General features: G+C 49.0%; 1 protein-coding gene across 1 annotated transcript in view; it reads left to right on the top strand.

The window, feature by feature from the left end:
• Window positions 1-26,616, top strand: part of LOC139047667 (arginine and glutamate-rich protein 1-B-like) — a 90,105-nt gene that overhangs the window by 60,959 nt on the left and 2,530 nt on the right. The gene's annotated exons all lie outside the window — the stretch shown is intronic.

The following is a 26,616-nucleotide window of genomic DNA, read 5'->3' on the forward strand; positions in this document are numbered from 1 at the left end:
GTCTGCACGCCTCACCTATGTTTTGCATAATGAATCCTTACCAACTAGCTCAGCTTTCTGTCGTTCTAAGTCTCGATGCACTCGATTTCGTCCGCATTAGGCACTCGCCTCTTGATTACTTCGTGGCACAGAAATACTCGGCATCAGGCTGTTTTTCTGCTGTGGCCTTTGTAGAAGCATGATTGTTCAAAGTGCAACAATTAAACAGATTTTTTGAGTTGCTTGTGGCTTCGCCAGTATGATTCCGGTGCGCTGGTCCACCTGTCCTGCAATTTCCTACTGAAGGGAAACCTGCAAATAAAAACACCGCTCCGCATGTAGAAAAATGCTCTACTGTGACGCTTCTCAAACGATTGTGATGCACCACAAGAGCTGCCTTATATCGCGTGATATTCTTAACAAGGAGATACATTCGTTTACTTACATGTGAAGGTATATGCCAGAGCACTTCGGGGCTAAGGCACGAGTGTGCCATAGCGTCCGATGTCGACGCGCGATCGCATGTCAAACCTAAACTGTACAAAACTACTACGCATCCAAAAAACAGATTCGAAACCGAAATTCGCTTCATCCTTTATAGCATGAATGCGTGCATCGGGATTTACATAAGTCACGGACTTAGCGATCGCTTTCTGCAAACGTAATATTAACGCACCACCTTCATAAAGCCATCAGGTATGCATTTTTAGATGACAAAGCATAAGGTGACCTGTACTTATTTTCAGCTCTTTCAATAGTAATTGCGCTGGCCACAATGACCAGTAGCAACAGGGCGGCGCCGGCGGCGTCCCACAGGTTCCCACTTTTCCGGCCCAGCTTTTCCTCTAGAGTTGTTCTACTAACTCTATGCCGGGAACCGCCGCTGTAACGGCAACTTGGCGGACACGGCTAGCGCGCCGAAGCTATGGTGGCTAGAAGGATGAATGTGGCGGGTGGGAGCCGAAAGTTGCAGATGGCGCTACTTGCAGCTGGTGTCCAGCTTTCGCGGCTTTTGAAGGGGGCGGCGCACGGCAGCTAGCACGCGCTTCGCTTTCATTTTAGGTCGCATTTGAATTTTAATGTAAAACGCGGTGCATACATCACGAAGTGTTTGCAGCTCATAGATGAATTATTCAGAGGGTGACCCTTCTTCGGAGAGCAGATAATGGAAAGATGCGTTATTTACAACACCGGAGCGCGTATGTTTAGCCATGCGATTTAAAAAAGGGAGGAAGAACACATTTGAAGGCCACTCTGGACGAGTTGCTTTTTACCAAAATTCTTGCATGGTGTTAGCGCAAGCGAGCCTGGACTGCGAACCCAAACAACCCGGAACGCCGACTATCAACTTTTGTCATTCGGTCATCTGCCGCAAATGTAGTCAGTGGGCGCAGAGAAAATCGTACACGCAAACAAACAAAAACAAGACGGGGCTGCGCGCAACAAACCGGGGTATAACGTCACCGCGTAAGTTCACTATTAGCATCCGCTTTAGCTTTAGCTTTGTAAAAAAAAAATTGACAGATATACATGTGGGCGCTTTGGCGAACCTCAACACGTACTAAATATTTTCCATTATTGCTTTTGTTGCACAGGTCCACAAGACGAGAGGGAACACTTTATTGCGTAGTACAGTAATCCACATGCACACATCAGACCGGAAATTTGTATCTTTTTCCGCTACAGTTTTTTCACCGGCTAACCATTTGTTAGATAGCGCGTGAGTATAGAGTGAAGTATGTGTTCTACTTCACTCTCCTTAACTTCGAATGCTTCTGGAGCTCCATTTACAAAGCATTGTCCTTGTTCAATGTGAAAAAGTGCAGCCTAGTTAACACCACAAACTGGCTCATTTGTTGCGGCGAGCTTTTTGCGATGGAGCTCGAATGCCACCTGGCGGAGTGTTAAGCGGCTCAATTGAACTGCACAAAATCATGCTCGCTGAAAGCATAAAGCTTCTCTGTTGGAAAAAAACAAACATCATGAACGCATCTTCTAGCACTTTAATGAGCGTGGCTAACTCATCTCCAGGGTACAACAGGCGTCCCCTATCAAACATTTGCGTGAACACGCTGTCTGCATTGCATTCAGCTGCTTCTCCGGTGATTAGTTCCCCATTTATCACATGCCGAAATGTCCTTTCGATGTACTTCAATTCGAAGTCCCGTTCGCAAGGACACACACTGTGTTGTAGACTCCTTGTCAGTACGTTTGATGTTTTACGAGTCGCGACTACATTTCACGCCGAGCTGCGTTTTTAGGCGGTCTAAAAAGGGAGGCACCTTGAGTTTGCACGTTCTGTACCCGCTTCTGCACCCGTGTACAAAACATGTTAGCGCTCTCGACGCCATGAGGGCACGCCGCTTTATCTAATGCATAACACATGAACACCACAATATCACGCACTACGCATCACAAAATAATCACAGTGGCACATGTGCGACGCTTCCCAGCTTCCAAGTGATCACGATCTACGTGCAAACAAAAGCGCCCTACACACGCCTACGCTTGCCCGGCAGACCTCGCTGGCGCTACACTGGCAAGGGCAGCGCCGTTGCACGGATGGATGGATGGATGTTATGAGCGTCTCCTTTGGAACGGAGCGGTGGGTTGCGCCACCCAGCTCTTGCTATTATACTGCCTAATGCCCTACCTAGGTTTAAAAAAAATGGAGAAAAGAAAAAAACACAACCAAATTTCCTGACCCCCTATTGTGAACTTTGCTTTTGTACGTCTCCGTCTTTTGTCGTTTCCATACTTTTCTTCCACCAATCTTCCAATCACCTCTTACTAATCTATCTCTTGTGCGCACATGTTTACTTTTCCCCTGCTTCGCTGAACCCAAGGGCTTCAACGAGGGCAGTGGTGCCTAAATCGACCGCTGGGCAGATGTCCTCGCGTTTTAATACAACATCCTCCGTCGTTTCCCTAGTTTTACCGCAGCAAGCATATGCTTCTTCTTCGTTCTTATATCTCGCTTTATAGGTGCGTGGTGCGTTATAGTGCGTATCTCGCTTTAAGGCATCCTGATCTCGATTCGAAAAGTAATGAGCTTCCCTTTGAGTTGTCATAACTTGTTTCTTTCTTGATTTCGTTTTTTCCTCTTAAGTAGTTACTCATGGCAGGTTTCTTTTCCATTGCCGCCACCCACGAGATTATTTCAGCCATGACTTTCCACGTGACGTTCTTTGTTGCTGTGTTGCTCACCATACAGGTTGCATACTTGCTGGCAAGCTTCCTAGTTCTTTTTCTCCACTGTGAATCAACGTCTTTCCTGTACAACGGTTTTCCTGAACCTCAACATTCTCCCAGCCCACTTAATTTCTTCCATATTCCTGAGTCGTTCTTCTTAATCAATTTTACTGCGAGCTACCCTCACTTCAAAACTAGTCCAGCCCATATCATCCTGCATAGCTTCATTTGTAGTCTTCCCTTGAGCTTCCAATGCGAGGCGTCTCACTGACTTTTGGTTGCCGTCGAGTCTTGATTGTACCCCGGATTTCAAGCAAACAACGGCATTTCCAAAAGTGAGCCCCTGAAACCATTACACCTTTCCACATACCCCGGAGCACCTCCTACCTATTCTATCCCCATAGCGCTCTCTGCTTAATTATGGTTTTTTCCTGTGTTTCCATATATCTACTGCCTTCGTTTAACCATATACCAAGGTATTTATATTCTTTTACGCGAGGTATTTCCTGGCCCTGTATTGCCACTGCCTGTTCACTGTACACAAGCACGCTTCAGCGCCCCTAGCGGCGTTGGGGAAATTTCATCGCTCTTCCTGCTCTCCCTCGCAAGGAGCAGATACGCAGTGCCCCCTTCTAACCACCATAGAGCTGGGGCGAGGGTATGCGCATGCGCACAGCGGATAGGAGGCGCATAGGGACACACAGAGACAGCGCTGTCTCTGTGTGCCCCTATGCGCCCCCTATCTTTTGTGTGTCTGTTTCTTTCTACGCCCTCGTTCAGTCGCGCTTACGCATTATGTCATTATTAATTTAGTTAATCGATTCTTTGAGATAATCGGGCTGGAGAGAAAGAGTTCTGCGTAAAGCCGTTTGTGTCATAAAATTGGGCAAGGGTTCATGCGTAAGTGATCCTTGATTTCATCTCGCCAATAGAGATGCGATAAATTATGCAAATCAAAACTGGCTCTCTTTGATTTACCTAGGTTTATAACGCAGGCCGAGGCCGAAGGCAGCTTGAGAGGCATGGTTGGGTCGATCCGGATACCAGTCCACGATTTGCGTCATTCCAAGGTTTTAATGCCACTCGAACCACGTTATAACGAAGTCGCATCCAGCACAAAAATACTTTCCTTATATACGATATTTGTTCTACTTTGTTGCGCATTCTGTATCGGCGAGAAACAGTCTAAAAATTTAGTTCGGTATATCTGATAAATCGTTGTATTCGTGTTTGCCTTATCGAAGTTCGTACATTAAACTTGCCTTTAGGCTATATAGAACGGTATGTCCTCGGCGGAATAACTGGATGGTGAGAGTGAGGCAGCGGGCGCAGCGGGCGCAGCTAGTTTCCAGTGGAACGCCAATCTCAAGCCTTAATTTGCAGAGCTTATGTTCAAAGCATTTCCACGGCTGCGCACCACGTACAATACCTCCTCGGCCTGACAGCAAGTTAGACGCGCCCGAAAACCGGTCGCCTCGTTATGCCGGCAACAATTTTCGGCTTCGCGTGTGTGTACGTGCGTGCGTGCGCGTGTTCGTGTAGGTGCAAAACAGAAGGGATCTGAAGCAAAAAGGAAAAGTTTGCTTCACTTGAAGAGAGTGCAGGCCCCTGTTACACATCATGCTGTAGAGGCCCGTCTGTACGGCGTCATAACTCCTAGCTGACTGCGGTTCAGCATTGCACGATTCTAACGAGACGCTGTGCGGAGCACGTGCGTCACGAGGAGTGAATGCAAGCACCCTCTGCTCTCGGCCACTGCGATGCGGCGCCGTTGTCCCAGTGCGGAATGAAGCGAAGGAAGGCGGCTGCCAACCGGTTTCAGTTGTGCCGTTGCCCTTGTGGCCCGTTCACCAGGCGTCGTCTTGGCAGCCAGCTGACCGGCCGGTCCGTGCGCCACACGCGAGTGCTGGCGACATGCACGCCACGCGGCCTCTCATTCCCTCTCGGTATACACTTGCCATCGGCAGGCAACCGAGTGTCAAGGTCGCGGTCTTCACGTGACGCGAAAGGTCGCGCGATGGAGGTGGGGGAGTGACAAGCGTGCTGAGTTATCCCGAGCATGGCACGGCGACATCTCCCTGCGCAGCAGAAGGTGCGCCCTGTCCTCGTCGTTCTGCGTGCCCCGTGCGCGCTATGCATCACGTAATGCAATACAAACTGTAAACATAGGCGCGTTTACCGGGAGAGGGACACTTGTCCCTTCACTGTCAAAAGTGGTGGCTACAGTAGGATATTCCCTACGCCCCCGGTTTAGTATGCGGGCAATTTCGGCTGCACACTGAAAATTCCTACAAGACTACAGCTGAAGCTAAATATTTCTTTATAGAGTGGCCACGTAAATAATGCTTTTCTTTACTACGTACCCACTTCTTTGGCAGCAAGGATTGTCTTTTCTGCCTCCTCGAGACTCACTGTAGCGGACGATGCGCGGAATTCGCCATGTACGCTCGAGTTGTGGCAAAGGCCGGGCGCTAGGCATTTCTCGCCCTAACAAATGTCACGTTTCGCTACTTGCACCATGCCCTGTCTTATGGGACCGTTATGTCCGTATTGGGGGGGGGGGGGGGGCGAACACAATCACCTTGCTATATTCCACCTGCCAGTGAGGGGGAAGTCCGGATAAGGTGCTATGAACAACCGCGCCCAACGAGTGGTGCGTTCTGCGGCATGAAATCGTTGGATTATCAAATGCTGGAACTATCGAATTTCTGTACAGAGATAGCCTACATAACATTGCAGTCATATTATCAACAACAAAAAGCTAATCAAACTACTTACAAGCGTAAATGTCGATTTTCATTGTATAATGACTTATCGCAGACATGTTCATGAAAATGACCGTGGTCGAACGTGCAGAGCCATTTCAATACCAAGGCAACATTAACTTAATCTTTTTCTAAAGGAACGTGTCACTTCTAAATTGGTGGAACGTGTCACTTATAAATTACGCGGACCCGTAGGTCCACGTAAGTCTAGTGCTGAACGCCTGCTTCACCTCCGCCGCGGGTCGGCCCGGCATTGCACTTTCTTCGGCACCGGCCCACGCATGGAGAGTGCTTAACGCCTGCTTCACCTTCGGCGCAGGTCGGCCTGTCATTGCACTATCTTCGAGATCGGCCCACCTATGGGGAGTGCTTAACGCCTGCTTCACGTCCACCGTGGGTCGGCCCGGCATCGCACTAACATCGGGATCGTCCAGCGTAGCGTATTTCCAACAGCTTGTAGGTACAGCGGGGAGTTGCACTTGCGGAGACGAAGGACGTTTGCGCGCATGCGCGAATAACAGCGGGTGCGAGAGAGGAAATGTGGAGAGTTTTGCTCCTTGAAAATACGACTCTGCCTAGGTACTACGGAGGAGTTTCTTGGCGCGCGTTGTATGCGCTTGTCCCTAGGCGTGCCGGCAGAAGTCGCGGGGCGCGGTAGTGCTGAACTTAGCATCGCAAGTAGACGGCTCGACGCAATCATATTGTTACGGGAAGGAAAAAGCGTGCGTCTATTTACAGATGGCTTTTAATGGCTCGGCCAACAAGCGTAGAGCAGCGATAAAAACTACCTTCTTCCTCGTCGTCTCTCAGGCCACCATCATAGTCCTCTTCTTCACACATTACCGACTGTGACATCACCCCCGTCGGAAAAAGCACCTTATTGGTGCGGCTCATCTGTCCGAGAAAGGTAAGGTTTGAGACGGCTGACGTGGATGATGTCAGAGAGAGGTGAAGGCACCGTGGCATCTAGCGGAGACACTTCATATGTGACAGGGGTCACCTGGCGAAGGATGCGGTAAGGGCCATAGTATCGCGAGAGGAATTTCTCCGAAAGACCAACACGCCGAGTTGGATACCAGACTAGCACAAGAGTCCTGGTTCGTAATGCACGTCGTGATGGCGCTGGTCGTAACGGCTTTTCTGGCGTGTCTGTGAAGCAGAAGGACGAATGCGGGCAATCCGGCGTGCTTGGGTCGCTGTGGTTATGACATCCCGAGTGTACTCTGTCGGCGAGTCGAGCGTAGTCGAGACGAGTGTCTCGAAAGGCAAAGTTGGCCCACGGCCGAAGAGGAGATAGAAGGGTGAATAGCCAGCTGTGTCGTGGCGCGAGGAATTGTAGGCGAACGTGACAAATGGTAGAGCAATGTCCCAGTCGCGATGATCGGAGGAAACATACATTGCTAGCATGTCAGTTAATGTGTGGTTCAGGCGTTCGGTAAGACCATTAGTTTGAGGATGGTAAGCGGTAGTAAGTTTGTGTTTAGTAGCACATGATCGAAGTAGGTCGTCTATGACTTTGGAAAGAAAGTATCTGCCGCGGTCGGTGAGAAGTTGACGAGGGGCACCGTGGTGCAAGATAACGTCGTGAAGCAATAAATCAGCGACGTCTGTAGCGCAGCTGGTCGTTAGGGCTCTGTAATGGCATAGCGAGTTGTATAGTCCGTAGTGACGGCAATCCACCTATTTCCGTCATTCGACATAGGGAATGATCCGAGAAGATCAACGCCAACGCGAAAAAAAGGGTCGGCCGGTATATCCAAAGGCTGCAGCAGTCCGGCAGGAGGCACAGCTGGTCTTTTCCGGCGTTGACACGACTCACACGCGGCAACATAGCGCCGAACGGAGCGGTTGAGACGGGGCCAGAAAAACCGTCGCCGAATTCGGTCATAGGTCCGCGTAACGCCAAGGTGTCCAGCGGTGGGAACGCCGTGCAGTTGCTGCAGTACAATCTGTCGCAGATGAGACGGAATGACGGTTATGAGCTCGGGCCCGTCGGAGTGCATGTTGCGGTGATACAGGATGCCATTTTGTAGTACGAACATGTGAAGGGATGGGTCAGACGGATCAGAGAGGAGGCGTTCGATGATGGGGCGTAACGACTCATCGCGTCGTTGTTCAGCGCCAATGTCTTGCAAGGCAGAGAGCGAAAGAACGCAGATCGGTGCGACATCCGCTAAGCCGTCCGGTACATCGACGGGATGACGAGACAGGCAGTCGGCGTCCTGATGTAGACGACCCGACTTGTAGACCACAGTGTATGTGTATTCCTGCAGCCGTAGGGCCCAGCGACCGAGGCGTCCGGTGGGATCCTTAAGGGATGAAAGCCAAGGGCGTGGTGGTCGGTTGTAACTGTAAATGGCCGACCATATATATAAAGCCTGAACTTGCCCACCGCCCAAATGAGGGCGAGACACTCGCGCTCAGCAACCGAGTAATTGCGCTCTGCGGGAGAGAGGAGGCGGCTGGCGTAGGGGATGACGCGGTCGTGCGCACATTGGCGTTGAGCTAAAACTGCGCCGATGCCGTAGCCACCAGCGTCAGTGCGGATTTCTGTCGGAGCGGAGGCGTCAAAATGGGCGAGAACAGGAGGTGTGGTGAGCAGCGTGATGAGCTGCAAGAAAGCAGACGCTTGTTCAGAGCCCCAACAGATAGGAACGTCTTTCTTCAGGAGGTCAGTCAGGGGACGGGCAACATGGGCGAAATTTTCCACAAACCTGCGGAAGTAAGAGCAAAGGCCAATAAAGCTGCGAACATCTTTGACACAACTTGGTACGGGGAAATTCTGCACAGCAGGAACTTTAGTGGGGTCGGGGCGAATGCCTGACGAATCGACGAGGCGTCCGAGCATGGCTATTTGGCCGTGACCGAAGTGGCATTTGGATGAGTTGAGCTGCAAGCCAGCGGTGCGATAAACAGAAAGAACAGATGAAAGTTTTTCAAGATGAGTCGCAAAAGTTGAAGAGAATACGATGACGTCATCCAAGTAGCACAAACAGATGGACCATTTCAAACCACGCAAGAGCATGTCCATCATCCGTTCAAAGGTCGCTGGGGCATTGCACAAGCCAAAAGGCATTACCCGGAACTGATATAGGCCGTCTGGTGTGACGAATGCGGTCTTTTCACGGTCCATTTCATCCACGGCAATTTGCCAATATCCAGAGCGAAGGTCTATAGATGAAAAATAAGTGGCACCGTGGAGACTATCCAAGGCATCGTTAATGCGGGGAAGTGGATATACATCTTTCTTGGTGATCGTGTTTAGATGACGATAGTCAACGCAGAATCGCCAGCTGTTATCTTTGTTTTTGACGAGAACAACAGGGGACACCCACGGGCTGGAAGAGTGTTCAATAATCCCTTTGGCAAGCATCTTGTGAACCTCGCTCTGGATAACGTGCCGCTCAGAAGGCGACACCCGGTATGGGCGTCGGCGAACAGGTGCTGCATCGCCGGTATTCATACGATGCTTCACGACCGTAGTTTGACACAAAGGGCGATCGTTCAGGTCGAAAATGTCGGAGTAGGACTCGAGGAAGCAACAGAGCTCTGCGGCTTGTTGGGTTGAGAAGTCCGGTGCAATCATCTTTGTAAACTCGTCGGTCGGGGCTGATGTAGAAGGCGCAGAATGAGCATTGGTCGAAGACGGCGCTAAGATAGAGCGGAAATGTGGCACTCGTGCGTCGGTGACAATGTGGCAAGAGACATGCCTCGAGGAAGTACTTGTGGGCACTGTCCGAAATTTAGGATGGGAGGACATGTCTGATTGTCCGCAACAGAAACGATGGTGTGCGGAAAGGAGACATTGTGAGAAAGCAGGACTGAAGTCGCGGGAGTAAGGACGTAGTCTCCGTCAGGTACAGGTGGGCAGGCTAAGACAGGGATGCAGGTTGCTGCAAGAGATGGCAGGCGTATAAAATCCGCGGAACAAAGCTGAGTTGGAGCTTGAGCAGGAAGGTCAACGGGAACAGGTAGGGGTAGGTCAAGTTGTACAACGCCGGCGGAGCAGTCAATCAGAGCAGAATGGGCGGCCAGAAAGTCGATTCCGAGGATAACATTGTGAGGGCAGTGTTCGAGCACACTAAACAAAACGGACGTGTGGCGACCGGCGACACTGACACGAGCAGTACACATTCCAAGCACAACCGGAGTTCCACCGTCGGCGACCTGGAGCAGTCGAGTCGGAGCAGGAGTCAGTACTTTCTTCAAGCGCGTTCGAAGCTCCGCACTCATGATGGAAATTTGGGCTCCAGTGTCGATGAGTGCTGTAACGGGCAAACCATCCACGTCCACGTCCAGAAGGTTCCGAGTAGAAGGCAGGGTCAACAGAGGAATTTCAAGCCGGGGTTCTAGAGCAGCATCACCTCCAGGAGCTGCCCCAGTTATTTTCCCGTCGGAGGGCGGCGACGGTAAGCTGGGGATGGAGAGCGACGATGCTGGGGCGAACGGGAGCGGCGACTATGTGGTGATGGCGAGCGGCTGGCCATGGTGGCTCGAGCGTTGTCAGGAGCGTCTTCAACATCGGTGGAGAGTGATGTAGGGCGAGGATTCAGTGGGGAGCGGCGGTAGGCGGGAAAGCTTGGTCGAGAGTGGGCTGGCCAGGAACTTCGACAGTGGCGAGAGATGTGTCCCACACGTCCACAGTAAAAGCAGATGGGCCTATCGTCATGTGTGCGCCATTCAGCCGGGTTGCGATAGCCCGGATATGGACCGTATCTGCTCCGGTGAACAGGGGCAGAGGCAGCAGACGAAGCAAAGCCAGGACGGCGAGCGGAGCAGATGGACGGAAGACCCACATTGGCCAGTTCTTGGCGAATTACCGACTGAATGAGAGACACAAGCGGCCTGGAATCGTTAAAGCTCTGCGTCACTGGCGTGGCAGGAGACGTTGCTTCGATTTCTCGCCGAACGATACGTACGACGTTCTCGCAGGAAGTGGGCTCACGCGGTGGACAAATGTCTTCGCACGTCGATGAAGCTGCGGTATTGGGTAGCCGCGTAAAGTGTTGAACTATGCGGCGACTCTTCGCGTCTTCAAAGCGGCGACATTCGTTAATGGTCTCATTGACCGTTGTTACGTTCTTGTAAACAAGAAGGTTAAACGCGTCGTCCGCGATTCCTTTTAAAACGTGGCTGAACTTGTCTGCCTCTGCCATATTGTTATCCACTTTGCGGCAAAGGGAGAGGACGTCCTGGATATACGCAACGTAAGATTCAGTGGACGTCTGTACACGGGTCCCAAGGTGTCTCAGGCCACCATCATAGTCCTCTTCTTCGCACATTACCGACTGTGATAATATTTATCCGATCTTGTTTTTTTTACTAATGAAAACAACGTGTTATTATTTCGCATTATTGACGGCGCCTCCAGGACACCAAAGCGGCAACGGTGACATCAAAGCTAGAAGCCGTACTGGTCCGTGGGCTCGCCGTGGCCTGCGCGTGCCGGGGGTGTCTAAGATGGGATGTCCGCTATTGCGCACCGCAAATTTTTTTATGTGGGCACCCCCTTGCACGCTTCGGCCTCCGCGGCACCAACCCACGAGCCGCTCTGCTTCCAGCTTTGATCCCCCCGCTACCGCTTGGGTGCCCCGGAGATCCTGCGCCGCCTGCTTTAATATAACCTCAGGTGCTCTCCTGAGGCCTCCGTTTGCCGGTTACACGTGCCCTCCTGGAGCACTGCTTGTAAAAAATCCGATCTATCGTCGCGACGAAAAAAGCGACCCGCGACTTATACAACACCAGTCCGAACATTGTCCCTTCAAACACAGCGATCATCAAGCGGCGTCCGCGCCCACTGCCTCACCGCGCGGGCAGCCAGCGGCGGAGCGTATAAACCAACTCGATTGCACTCCGCAATGCCGGCATCTCTAGGGGACAAACGAATACAACGCGCTCTAAGAAACCTCCTCCGTAGTGCCTAGGCTGAGTCATATATTTAAGAAGCAAAAGCCAGATTTTCTCTCGCGCGCTCGCTCTTACTCGCGCCTGCGCAGAAACGTCGAGCTCCGTCTTCGGGGTCGGCCCATTTATGAGAGTGCTTAACGCTTGCTTCACCTCCGCCGCGGGTCGGCCCGGCATTGCACTATCTTGGGGATCGATCAACGTATGGGGAGTGCTTAACGCCTGCTTCACCTCCGCCGATGGTCGCCCCGGCATTGCACTATCTTCAGGATCAGGCCCACGTATGGGCAGTGCTTAACGCCTGCTTCACCTCCGGCGCGGGTCGGTCCGGCATTGCACTATTTTGGGGATCGATCAACGTATGGGGAGCGCTTAACGCCTGCTTCACCTCCGCCATGGATCGGCCCGGCATCGCACTATCTTCAGGATCGTCCAACGTATGGGGAATGCTTGACGCCTGCTTCAGCTCTGCCGCGGGTGGGCTTGGCATTGCGATGTATCTCCGGGATCGGCTCACGTATGGGGAGTTTTTTTTTTGTTTGCTTACCACGTCAACAACGACACGAAGATTTCCTTGGACGGCAGAGGTATACAGCTTCACTGTAAAACAGCAGGTATTTCATATTTAGTAGAAATCAGGGCCTTTTTTACTGACGTGTACCGAAAAGTTGAATTATGTAGCGTGCTAGTGTGCTCTGAAAACAGTTACTGAATACTCGTTTTCGTCGGCTGCGCATCATCGATAAATGATATACACCAGAAGCCAAGTGATGCTCCTGGAGGCCTGCAAGAAGTGCGTTGGGAACGCTGTGGCGCCTCCCCCTTTGTTCTCATACCTTTCCATCAGTTAGCACGGTGCAATAAACTTGCGTCTATCGAGGCCCTGTTATGCGAGCCTTCATGCAAGACCGTAACACCTTTCTCGCATTCTTCATCCTTTATTCACAACATTTAGTTCTTTTCCCCCGGTATCCTCGGTAATCTATGCGGAGCATGGTGTTCGAAGTACGAAGCAATGTTCTGAACGATGAGCGATAAATGTTAATTTTGTGTAGGTTTATTACAGCCTTTGCAGAAATGTATTTGTTCAAGCATTCCAGGGTGTTATACTGCCGCTAATCGAAATGTTTCCGGACTCCTAAAACTACAGCACGAAATAAAGACTTAAAATTTCGTGAAAATACGGACAATTTTAAGCATAATGGGTTGGCGAATCTTTCAATTTCCTGCTTTAAATTCAAGTGCTGCAGATAATTGCTAAACTGTCGTTTGTTCTGTTTTCGTGCATCATGCGAGATCCGTAGTTTGTTTCTCTGGTGTTCTCGGGGAGCTAAACACGGCATCTTGTTTATATCTCGGGAAAATTGAGTGCATGGTATGGGTAATGTATGGGACCCGAATACCGACGGTGTCCAAGTTGCGAGTGCTCGGCCTGTGGCTGGAAGAGAACGGCGCCAACCGTGAGCTGGTTGCCCGACTGCAGAAGAAAGCGGCCGCCGCCACACACCTCGTGCGGCGGGTCGCGAACAAGAGGAAAGGAATCAAGGAACACAACGTTACGAGGCTGATACAGGCGTACGCGCTGAGCCACATAGCGTACGTCGCCGCGTACGCCGACTGCAACAGGAGCGAAACCGACAAGCTGAACGTGGCAATCCGCAGGGCGTTCAAGACCGCCCTGGGAGTACCCCAGTTCACGACAACCCACAGGCTCCTCGAGTTGGGCGTACACAACACGCTCGAGGAGATCGCCGTGGCGCAGAGAATCGCGCAGCTGGAGAGGCTGTCTAGCACCGTAACGGGAAGACGAATCCTAGACTTGCTCGGGATTCGATATCACGAGGCGCGTGGACTGAAGGAATCAATGCTACCGGAAGTCAGGGACGCCATACAGACGGAAAACATGCCGAAGAATGTGCACCCGGTGCACGACGTGCAAAGACGTATACGCAGGTCGGTAGCAATCCTCGAGAAGCATGGAAGACAAGAAGGCGTCCTCTTCGTCGATGCAGCCAGGTACCCGCGGCTAGTCGGTGACTCTGATGGCGACGAGGGACGTCGACCACCACCGCCGCTACAAGGAAATGTGCGAGACGAACCGCAGTTACCAGCACCACCATCACTACCGCTACTACGACAAAAACGGCAGCAACAACTACGGCAACATCGACATAGCCGGCCGACGACGGCGGCGCCCGCCTTCTCCTTGGCAGTCGTAGATGCAAAGAGAACGATCCGAGTCACGCCATCAGCGAGGCTGCCGTCGGTCGAAGCAGCGGAAGAGATGGCCATAGCCCTCGCGGTACTCCACGGGGGTGCGGAGGATAACCTGACCATCAGCGACTCCAAATCAGCGATTCGAAACTACACCAAAGGTTGGGTGTCCGCGGATGTGGCGCGCATGCTCAACGCCCGGGCCGGGGACTTCGGATCCGGCACGATTACAAACAAGTCCCTTAAGTGGTTCCCCGCGCAAGTCGGAGCTTGGCAGTAACAACAACAACAGCCACGACAATAATGACAACAACAATGCTAACGGCCGATAACGCACCGACCCTCCACCCAACCACTACGAGCGCGCCCACCTCGTCGCGAGGCAGCTTACCCGCCGCGACGCGGTCACCTAGAGGGCAGCCGCTGCCGTTGTTGTGCGGGACCCCAGCGGAGGAGTGACGGCGACGGCACTTTCTGGCGGCGACTTTCTGGCACGGCCGCTGTCGTTACCAATGCAACACAAATCGCGGCGGACGGAGCGGGGATCTCGAGGACGCCGACTGCGATGTCAAGGAGTTTCCGGCAACGTACAGAAAGGTGCTTGGTCACTATAGGAAAGAACGAAGAAAATATCCACAACCCCACGGGCGCCTAGACAGGTCCCAGGCGGTCGACCTGAGACGGTTGCAGACGGGCACTTTCACCAACCCCTACCACCTGCACCGCCTGTGGCCCGCGCTGCACCCGTCGCCCGGCTGCCCGTGGTGCGAGCACGAACGGGCCGATATGGCTCATCTGCTTTGGGAATGCCAACGCCATGACGAAGAAGGACAAGAAGGAAGGGGGAAGACAACAGCAGGACCCTGTGAAGCGGGGCGCCTCACTGAGAGATGGCAAGCCGTCCTCCTCAGCGAAGCACTCGGAGACCAGGAGTGGGCCCTCCAGCGGGCCAGGGTCGTTGTCGAGGATCTCGAAAGATTTTCCTCGGGCGATGGACCCCTGGCAGCCTAGCCCCGGGCACCAACATCAATAACCGTTGGACAAATAAAGTTTACTCCTATCCTGTCCCCCCTAAATGGGTGGGTTAAATGCTGTTGTGCCATTACCACAAGCCCGGATTCCGAATCTGCAAGATGCAGAATCTATCCTGCGAGCGCCCTAATTCTCCCTTCCCGAGTCAAGATGCTGAGCCGTCAGGCAGCGGGATCCTGCGGGAGAAGCCTCGGCGAGCAGCCTGTTTGGACGTGTCCGCGTGTGCCAGACAGCCCGGCGCCGCACCTCCTTTTGCATGGAGGTCTCCGCGCGCGCGAACTTTGAACCGGGTGGCCAGCGCGGTCGCTGGTTGGACCCCTCGGACGACCGTCGTGTGCTGACTTTGTATTGGGCCGTTTGAGTGACAATGGTTCCTCGGGGATTATAAAAGCAGCGACGCGCCACCTGAAAAACGGGATCCGCCGACCCACCGGGAGAGAGTGTCGCTCCCGACTGGGGTGAGATGTGTCACGCGTTTTCGCCGGACGCCGTCGTGCGGGAACAGTCGCGTTTGTGTGAGCTCTCGGCCCCAGTGCCGATCCGATCTTGTCCTGTACAATGACCTGTATATAATGTATAAAATCCCTTTCGTTATTCTCATCGACGCCTGGCTCGGAGTCTTCGCTACCAACGCTCTGTCACGAAACGGGTGACGAGCGCTACGGGACCACAAAGTCGTAATAGTGGTGCAGCGGTGAAAGTTCGTAACAATGCGCATTTTCCAGTAGGATACGTATGCAGGTGATCCACAGCGTTATTACTCTGTTTTGCGAGCGGACATGAATACAACTAAGGTCAATTTTTTTTTACATAGGGCGAACAATACGTCACGTTTGTGTGCGATGGTAAATGCGTGTTGATGAAATACAACTTTAAAAAATATTGTAAGCAAGTATTTTAAAGTATCCCGCTGATGTTATTAGCTATTTTTCACAATATCCCTAGAGAACTTAGCGTTTCAAATATTTTATACTTTGTAGGAATAGGCAGGTTTTTAAGTGCAATGCGTCGCGTATCTTTAATGTTTCTGACTTATTTCGAAGCGTTTACCCGCCAGGTTGCTTGGTGGCTTTGGTGTTTCACTGCTAATCACGAGGTCGTGGGATCAAATCGCGGCCATGGCGGCCTCATTTCGATGGGGGAGAAATGCAAAAACACCCCTGTACTTAATATAGTTTGTCTTCGTCATTCCACCGTCGTCATTTCTTTGTCGTCTTTCGTTCGCCGCATGGTCTCTTTGTCACTTCGTCACGCCACTATCATTCTCTCGTCCTCAGGTTGTTGTGCAGTCGTAAACCGCCATAATCATGCAGTCATCGGCGTGCCGTCAACGTCATGCTGCTGTCATTCCGTCAAGGTCACATCGCGGTCATCAAGCCTTCTCGGTTACATCGTCGTCATTCCGTCGTGATCCTCAGACATTCGTGGTTAGCGTTCTGCCTTCGTCACTTCGGCGTCGACACTCTGTCCTCATTAATCACGTCGAGGTTCAATCGTCATCGTTCCGTTGCCGTCAATCTGTCGTCATTATTGCATCGTCGTTATTAAGATGTCGTCATTTCGTTGTTCTTATTCCTTCATAGTCATTCCTTCAAATGCCGTTGCAATCATGCAGTCGTCAGCATGCCGTCATGGTCATACAGCTGTGGTAACTGTGTAAGAGCGTCATGCCGCGGTTTTCGGGCTGTTCTGGTTCTATCATGGTCATACCTTCGTCTTATATCGGTGCCATCCCATTGCCGTGAACACCCATTACCTGACCACGTTACGTTTGGTTAAACATTCAATTGCCCTTGTGCCATTAACATTCTATTTACGTATACGATAACGCTTAAATTATGTCAATTTCTGCAAGCATGTCGGCGATTAGCCTTACGTGTGCATAACATTTACTTTACCATTTGCGCAAACATCACAGATGGCTTCGCTTCGCACCGATGCCAGCTTAAACGTCGGATCTGTCTTCTTTTTCTCCTCTTTTGTGTGTGTGTGTGTGTGTGTGTGTGTGTGTGTGCGTGTGTGTGTGTGTGTTTGTGTTTGTGTTTGCGTGTGTGTGTCCCGGTTTTCGTCTTTTCCTCGAAATTATGAAAGCAAACTAAAGAAAAGGGGGAAACCCGTACCTGCTAAAAAGCAATAACGGGTTTAAAGCCAATGAAAAATCAAAATGAGGGGTGAAAGTCCCAACGCGTATAATTTACGATCAAAGCCAATTGGAAAAATAAGAGGTAAGCACGGTAACTACTGATGTCCTAAGACTCATTCAGCGAGGACAGAGAGGCCTCGCGTTAGGCGTTTAATGATAAAGCATGAAGAATTGGACAATGGAGCACAGGGATCATAGAGTAGGTGCCCGAAGAGTTGGTAGGCCTGGATCATCATCGCGTTTCCGAGAGCAGCAATGCTTAAAGGCGGGCCCAGAGAAAGGAAGCTGAAAAACTTTAATAAAGAAGAGTAATCCCCTGGCAATGACCAGTTGAATGGGCACGGGTAACCAAACTAATAGCCCATATGAAATGGCAGTAATATAAGAGTGAGGAGAAAAAAGAATATTGCAGAATGTAAGTTCTTGTGGCTTTGGTAGTATGCGCTGACTCTTTCGTAGTAGGCTCAATACTCCGCAAAGTTTATTTCTTATATTATTCCTTAGTTTTCTATAGTATTCTCTATTTTCGTATAACTGCTTTGTTATATGATGCCTTATACATTACTAATTTCTTACATAATATAAGAATAACATTTAAAGCTTCTTTCATACGTAATAGGACACTTTTGGTTGAATTTGTGATGCAAAAATGATGAATTATAAAGGGAAAATCAGACATCCACCCGTTCGTAGCTATTGCTACAAAGGAAGCGCATACGGGTTCCTCGAAAGAAAAGCCTCATCGTTGAAGAAAAATTCGTCCTGGTCCGGGACTCGAACCCGGGACCACCGCCTTTCCGGGGCAGCCGCTCTACCATCTGATCTAACCAGGCGGCTAGCAGATGGCAGGGCGAAGTCGAATTTGTCGACAACACACGAAGCAAAGGCAGGTGTACAAACACTTGCTTGCCTTTTTAAGCTAATTGGCCTATAATTTTTCAATTCTTTAACGTCTCCCTTTTTGCTGATTAGTATAATGTTTGCATTCTTCTCGTTTTCTGGGACCCTTGCCGTAAATAGACACTCCGTATAAAGAGCCGCCAGTTTTCCAAGCATCATGTCTCCTCCATCTCTGATTAAATCGGCTGTTATTCCATCTTCTCCTGCCACTCTTCCTCGTTTCATGTCTTGCAAGGCCCTTCAGACCTCATCGCTAGTTATAGCAGCACTTTCTGCATCCTGTTCATTACTGTTTCTAATTGAGGTATCCTGACTCCTCTGGGTACTGTACAGGTCAGTATAGAATTCTTCCGCTGCTTTCGACAATGGTGATAATTTTACACTGCTTATCTTTCAATGCACATGTCTTCGTTGTCCTATGCCAAGTTTCTTTCTCACTGATTTTAGGCTGTGTCCATTTTTCACGGCTTCTTCAATCTTTCTCACAGTGTAGTTTCGAATATCACTTATTTTCGCCTTGTTGATCAGTTTTGACAGTTCCGCGAATTCTATCTTATCTTTTGAGTTGGGCACTTTTGCTCTTTTTCATTTCTTTATTGGGTCCTTAGTTACTTCGGAGAGCTTGCCTACTGGCTGCCTTGGTGCCTTGCCTCCCACTTCAGTTGCTGCCTCTGAAGCCAGCCTATTTATTAGATTCATTCATTCATTAAATCTATTCATTAGATCTATGTCATCATCATCTCTCGATTCTAAGGCTGCATATTTGTTTGCTAGTACCAGCCTGAATTTGTCTGCTTTTGCCCTTACTAGCTGTCTCTAGGTTGACCTGTTTCTTCTTGACCAATTTTCCTCTTTCTCTCTTCAAACTGAGGTAAATCCTGTCCCTCACTAACCTATGATCACTGCACTTTACCCTACCTGTCACTTCTACATCCTGCACTATGCTGGGTTCAAGAGAAAATATGAAGTCAATTTCATTTCTTGTTTCACCATTAGGGCTTTTCCAGGTCCACTTTCTGTTGCTACGCTTCCTGAAAAAGGTGTTCATAATTCGAAGCTTATTCCTTTCTGCGAATTCTACCAGCATCTCTCCCGTACCGTTCCTATAATCAACGCCGTAGTTGCTAATTCCTTGTTCACCAGACTGCATTTTGCCCACTTTTGCATTGAAGTCGACCATATTACAGCATACTGAGTTTCCACTTTTCTGAAGTACATGAATTAGATCAAGTAGATCAGTTTTGTGATCTACTTCATCATCGTCATGACGGGATGTTGAAGCATAGGCTTGTACTACCTTCAATCTATACCTCTTAAGTTTGATTACGACTACAGCTACCCTCTTATTAATGTTGTAGAAGTCATCAGTGTTGCCCGCTATGTTCTTATGGATTAGGAATCCTACCCCATATTGATTCTTATCTGGGAGACCTCTATAGCAGAGGACATGTCCGTTATCCTGCTATGTATAAGTCTCACCAGTTCTTCTAATCTTACTAAGACCGATGATATCCCAAACAACGACAAACAAACCGGAAATATTTTCCATTTATCGGCCACTTCATCATGCGGCAACTGCGCCTTCTTTGCCTGTCGGTGCTTTCGAGATGCTTTCTGTCATTCGGCGATCGCTTCTCGTATATCCGAGTTCTACCAGCTTTTCGGTTTCCTTTTTCCTTTCCAACGAACATGTTTCTTTTTCCGCATTTCTGTGGTTATTACACTTAGAAGCTCACTATATTCCCACTCTTTACTTGGCCCTTTCAAAGTTCTTTCTCGACTCTAGTGACTACATTTGTTATTTGTTCAGCGTTCAAATTGGACAGGCCATTTTGCCCCCCTTGCTCTATTTCCCAACTATATATCCCATTTTCCAAATGATGCGTTTATGGTCGCTCCTTATGCTGCTATACTCTTCCTCATCAATGGACATTTGTCTCAACTTATCATGAATCCCTTCTGTCATCAGATGGCAATGAATGGTTGATTGCCGGTTTCCCATTTCTCACGTGATCTGCCCTTCACACTTAGGCCCTGTATTCATGATAACAAGGTTATGTTGTTCACAAAGATCTAGCATTGACTTCCCGTTTGTGTCAGTATAGCCATCTAAATCCTGTATGTGGACATTCATGTCACCTAATAGTATAATCTCAGCACCATTCCCCAAACCTTTAATATCAGCACTTATGCATTCCACTAACTCTTTATTCTTCTCTGTGCAAATTTTTCCGGTCCACAAATACATAACGCCCAGCCAAGTTTTTTCCTACTCATTGTACCTGATAACCAAAGATGCTCTTGACATTTTGAATTTACTCTTTTCCATTTGGCTCCCTGATGGATGAGCATTCCGACTCCCCCACCCTTCCTTTCCGCCTTAGTTCTGTTGCTCCCTTCCCAAACATAATTCTCAATCACTGGCGGCTCTTCCGAGTCTCTAAAGCCCGGTCCACTGACACGCGTCGGCAAGCTTCGGCACACGCCGAAGCGTCAAAAGCGTCCATCGGGAACAGGGCGAAGCGTGACGACGCGCAGCGATTATGTCGACTGCCGATGCTAGGAGTTCGCCGACGTGAGACAAAGCTTTGCCGGAATGCACCAATGAGAGGCTGCGACGCGTCGCCAGCATCAACCAATCGGAGGCTGCGAAGCCTTCGGCTGCTATGCCTATGATGGTCGCCCATGCGAAGGCGCCGACATCAACGATCGTCCGAGTTCTTCGGACGCACAATGCGCGCGAAGTGTTCCTGAAAGACAGTTTTGTAATAGTAAGACGGCAACGACACGACCGACGACCGTGGGTTGTGACAGTGTAACGTGAATCCGAAGTGACTTCGAACGACGCCGACTAATCCAACCTGTCCACTGGGTTTCGCCAGCCTCAGTGTGATCGTCTGCTAAAACAGCCGACCGAATAACGATTGCCACAACGTCTGTGCTAGTTGTATGTGTATTTTATTGTGCTCAAAACGAATTGAAACATGTTTCGAGCTCCGAAGCCTGGATAATCAGCAGTCGCCTACCGCCGATGTTGTTTACGTTACGCGTAGGCCTAGCGCGTCCATCGAGTTCGTAACTGGAGAGTGAACGAGCCCAGCTGAGGGACTCTGTCGAAGGAAATGAATTATTAGTTCAGTTTGGTGCTGCAGTGATTTAAAATATGGCACTCCCGACTTCGTGTAATGTATGATGTGGTAAATGAACCGTGTGGAACTTGGGGTGGTCAACCGCAGGGTGTTTCGTGTGATCTCATGTGACTCAAGTTTAACGGGAAAGCTCTGTGCTGTTTCCAGTGGCAACCTTTCGAAAGCAAAAAACACTAGTAGCCGAACAATGAGAAATACGTATGTAATCAGCCATGCCGCCCGTTTCAGCTGACAGTGCGCTCTTCTATTCGGCATGTGAGTCCAGTTCAAAACAAGTTCACTGTACTCATTCACTCACTTCTTTCAAGTGCATGCATCTTTTGGGCTAGTTGGGGATAAATCGCTCGTGCATCACTCAAGAGCACTGACGCATTGAAGCATACGTGACAGCGCAGTCATATTTGAGTCAATGTGTCCTTATACTTGAGCACTGCAAGAAAGAAGATCTGCAGTGTTTGAAACGTGTGCACTGTGTGCAGTGCATAGAAGGACCTGCATCATGCAGGACCTATGCATGTAGTATGCGTATATGCGTATATACCTATGCGTATATCAGGATTGCTTCGATGCCTGCTTCAGAAGCAGCAAGTACTGAGTCGATGAAACTGTTCTCGATTTTTTATCTCTCTTTTTGTTTATGGAAAGTGTAGATGGTGTGAGTGCATTGTGAGGAAGGTGAAAAGGTGTCATCAGTGCTTTGTGCAGTCGGTATGCTTAAACTGCTCGAATCCCTTCAGCTTCTACTAAAATGTTTCTTGCTGCGATACTATAAATTGTAGTCAGGAGAATACTCAAAACCAAGTTACTAATGCATCTGCGCAGAATGTGTTTGATTAACAAGTTAATACTTGCACAGCAAAATTATGCCGATGCACAGTATACGTGCTTGACATAAGTACATTAAAGGTGAACGACTGGGCCTACAATAACAAACTTTGTAGTAGCACTGCAAAACGTGCTGTCGTGCATATCAGCCACAAAAAAAAAAACTGCTGCGTGTCCAACCTACTTCCTTGGAGTCTATAAGACTGTTCTGGCCCTTCTTATTCTGGGTGTAACAGTCAGTTCTTTCAACTTTTCCGCATATGTCCCCAGCACTGTATCTAAGCATCAGCCCATTGTTCGGTTTGTGCCCCGTGTCTCCCTTCCCTCATGACCTGAGCTTTTCCGAGCACTCTACACTTCTATCATTCTGTCACGACTTGAGTACTGTTCATCAGTATATAGTCCCCGTACCAAACTCGTGACGCTTACAAACTTAAGCTTGTTCAGCGCCGGACAACACGCACCCTCTACTCCTGTCCTTTCGGTTGGCACAACCTCGTAACAGCCTACGAGGATTGCCTCAAACCCGTCAAGTGGCGCATCTTGCAATACCAGCGCAACGTTGCACTAGTCTATACTACAGGGTGCTTGACGGCTCTCTGGACAGCACTCATCTTTCTTCTTCAGTTCGTTTGAACAAGTGGTCAGCATAGCCTGAGCCCCATCACGCCTGTATGGCTCGACATCACAACTCCATGATTATATCTGGCATACAGAGCTTTCTTCCCCTCCCCCCTCGGCCATTCGAACTCCCCTTCCTTGCGACCTGACTGAATTAGCACTCCTTTGTGTTGTTCACCCGCCGACTGTGTGCATGTGTGCCATGCTGTGTGATTGAGCAAGTGTGTGCGTGTGTGCGCACGTGGAGGGGAAGGGTTGTCTTCTACACCCTGCAAATTCCTGCTCTAGATGGCTGGCTATCAGACGATCTAACATACAGGCCTCTAACATCAGCCTTTTCTTTAGTCTAGAGTACCGTGTTACCACTAAGATTATTATTATTATTATTATTATTATTATTATTATTATTATTATTATTATTATTATTATTATTATTATTATTATTATCACTACGACCACATTGATTGTGTTGAAGCCAGCGTGACACATAATTCAATATATTTCTAGAGCTTCGTGCGCTCTCACTCTTCTAAAAAGAGTGCCAAAGTTGTACGTCTTCTTGATGAAAATGGTGATGTCCTCCCGAAGACTGCTGATGCCTTTGCAGAACATTTCTGTTCGCTATATGGTGTGAAATATGCTTCACGTGACCTTCCTTCTAAGTCGGGCACGGTGTGTACGCTATCAGTCAATGAAAACCTTGTTTTCAATTGTATGAAGTGCCTCAAACCTCCCCTTTCTTGTGGTGCTGATGGTATTTCTTCCGCAGAGCTTAACCTATTGAGACGCTGTATACACAATTGTACACAGCGGGAGAGTGCATCAATAGCAAAAGCACCGATTAAAGCAATGGAATTGAAATTGTGTTTCATACATCTTGAAACATTTATATTGGAACAATGCTGCAATTTTGAATAACGTGCAGAATGTTCTAGCAAAATAAGTGGAAAGGTACACGGCTCGGTGTTTTTACTCTGTGTCAGTATGTTGTGTGTACTGAGTTCACTTCCATTGTTTTTCACAATGTCATGCACCCGGCATAATTTTCAAGTTGTTGGATAAGTGCTCTTGAGGCTTTCCAAAACGCGAAATAATATATGTTTTCATATCTTGTGTTCCTGTAGTGGGTTTTCGCGTGGAGTCGAAATTTTGTAAACTTGACAAAACTCGCTAAACAACTGAAAATTCTTAAGCTTTTCTGCAGCTGTACACTTTCTATGATTCTGAAGGTGCAAGGGATGTGGTGAAAGCAAGTTTTCAATCAACGGGATAAAGTGGCGTCTGAAAAGGGTTAAGACGTATGGAAGCATACATGTTCGCTTTTCTCACAAGCAGCTTCAATAGTTCCCTAAAGTCTAGTACGTTTTCTAGCACTCGTCAGGTAGCATTGACATTGCCCATGCACAAATAAGGTGCTAGATGTACAATTACTAACTGCCGGCCTATATCTGTCCTCTGCAGTGCGTCAAAGGTGACTGAATCGGTATTGGATTATTTGCTTTCTGTTAGTGCTAAGACCATTTTGATAAATTAATAGCATGGCTTTGTGTGCTGACGACTTAGAACTATTTGAGACTGTCAACAGTGTTCACCACTGCATCGACCTCCAAAAATACATTTTTTCACTCTCAAACTGGTGCAAAAACAATAGGCACTCTTAAATGCTTCCTATACTATGGCAATAAGTTATATGCGGACAACACACCATGCGAAATTTTCATACACCCTACGGGATGCTCCACTCCTTAGGATCAATGAAATGAAAGATCTTGGTGTGTACTTCGACAAAATGCCAAGCTTCTCTTAACATAGATAATTACACAACATGTACTTCACGCTCTTGGAATTGCATGCCGTATATTGCATGATTTCCACTCACCTTTTGTGTTTCTGAAATTCTGCTGTGTGTCTTCCACTGCTATAGTATGCCTCTGCAGGAGGGGGTGCAACGTGCAAATCTATAGTTCTGACCTCATTGAACGCGTCCAGAATAAATTGATATCTATCTTCAAACACCACTTTTGCCATTCTGGCGACCACAGTTGTGCCTTCTCAAATATACCTCAACTCGCGCCTTTTGTTCCTGTATAAGGTGGTCCATGACATTATCCATTCCCCAAAGCTTCTTGATCATATGCATTTGTTCGTGCCGCAACGTATACCGGAGGCAGCATTGCGCATTCTTTGTCTGGCCTTGTCGCAAGACTGTGCTATATATGGCTCGACTCCAAAACACATAATAAGAACTATGTCTGTATTGCCTGTATTTCCTGTGTTTTGTGTATCTTTAGATATTTATGTTTGATTAACTCCCTTTTGCTCTTCCTCGTTTTCCTTTTTCCCTATTTGTTTCTTTAGCTTGCATTTTGTTGTCTACCACATTCATGTTTTTTGTACATTTTGTCGCACGTATTGCTCGTTAAGTGCACCAGTACGAAGGCTCTCTAGCTGTTCCTGGGCACTATAATAAACATTTGAATGATTATTATCGTAGTATAAAATCGGGCTTTTTAAGAATGTACTAGTATAATATTTGAGTGCAGTAGCTTTTGTGCAATTAAAGAAAAGGCAGGAATTAAGAAAGTGCAACAATGTGCTATGTGCCTGATCATATGCATTGTGCTATTAATTTCTTCTGACTTTTATTAATGCTTATCTACTGTATCCAGTATTGTGCGATAAAATAATATGCCACAGCCATTATTGCGTGCCCCACAGAACAAACTGAATATATCTTGCTCAGTCATTACATCACAGCAGGCTGAAAACAATAAACAACAATATTTTTTGTGTGCCATGACGAAGTGTATATATCGTGAAAAGAATCGGTTCATATATATATATATATATATATATATATATATATATATATATATATATATATATATATATATATATATATATACGAGTTATCGTATATATACGAGAACTACGATATACGATAACTCGTATATATATACGAGTTAATCGAGGCGCACGACATTGCGCAGTACGAACGATTATCTAATTCAAAGACAGGTCGATGCATCCTCGAGGCACTCGGCATCACGTACAACAGTCAGCATGGAGAAAAGATGGTGGTTCAGGCCTCAATCCGCGACCGCCTGATCATCCCGCCGCTTCCCAAAAACATGCACCCGACGCACCACGCCGCGAGACGCAACAAACGAGCAAGAGACCGTCAGAAGAAGTTTGGCAACAGCAACGAGGCGGTGTACGTAGACGCTGCGCGATATGAAGGAGAGCAAAGCGCACACGCGATCGCGGTTGTAGACCGCACGGGTAAGTGCCTCGCGAGCGCTACGGTCACCACGGGACACACGGAGGCGGCCGAAGAAGCCGCAATAGCCCTAGCACTGGCCACGGTGCCTAGCGCTGTGATCGTGATCAGCGACTCGCAGGCGGCAATCCGCGGCTTCGCGCGCGGTCGCGTCTCGCGGGAAGCGGTCCGCATACTCCAAATTTGTGACGACGGCGACTCGTCATCGCCCTCGCAACCCCAGAATTCTTTTTCCTCTGGACCCCGGCACACACCGATGCATCGAGGCGGCATCGCGGGCATCGAGGCGGCCCACGCCACGGCTCGAGGTCTCACACGCCGAGCCGCCGCAGATTATGCGGCCGCCGCCCCCGCCCCCGAGAGCGGGCCATCGGATCTGCCTGGTCGGGACACTACAACAGAAATGCGGCAACTAGAATCACAATGGGCGTGGGGCGATCGCCTGACCACGTTCAGAGATCTCACCCAACACTACAGACTCCAAAGACGCACATTCCCGCCACCACACGACAAGTTAAACAGGAATGAGGCCGTAACTTTACGCTTGCTCCAGACACACAGCTACCCTAGCCCCGCGGTCCTACATCACGTCTACCCAGGTTTATATCCAAC

The sequence above is a fragment of the Dermacentor albipictus genome, chromosome 7, assembly GCF_038994185.2.
Source record: "Dermacentor albipictus isolate Rhodes 1998 colony chromosome 7, USDA_Dalb.pri_finalv2, whole genome shotgun sequence".
Lineage (NCBI taxonomy): Eukaryota > Metazoa > Arthropoda > Arachnida > Ixodida > Ixodidae > Dermacentor > Dermacentor albipictus.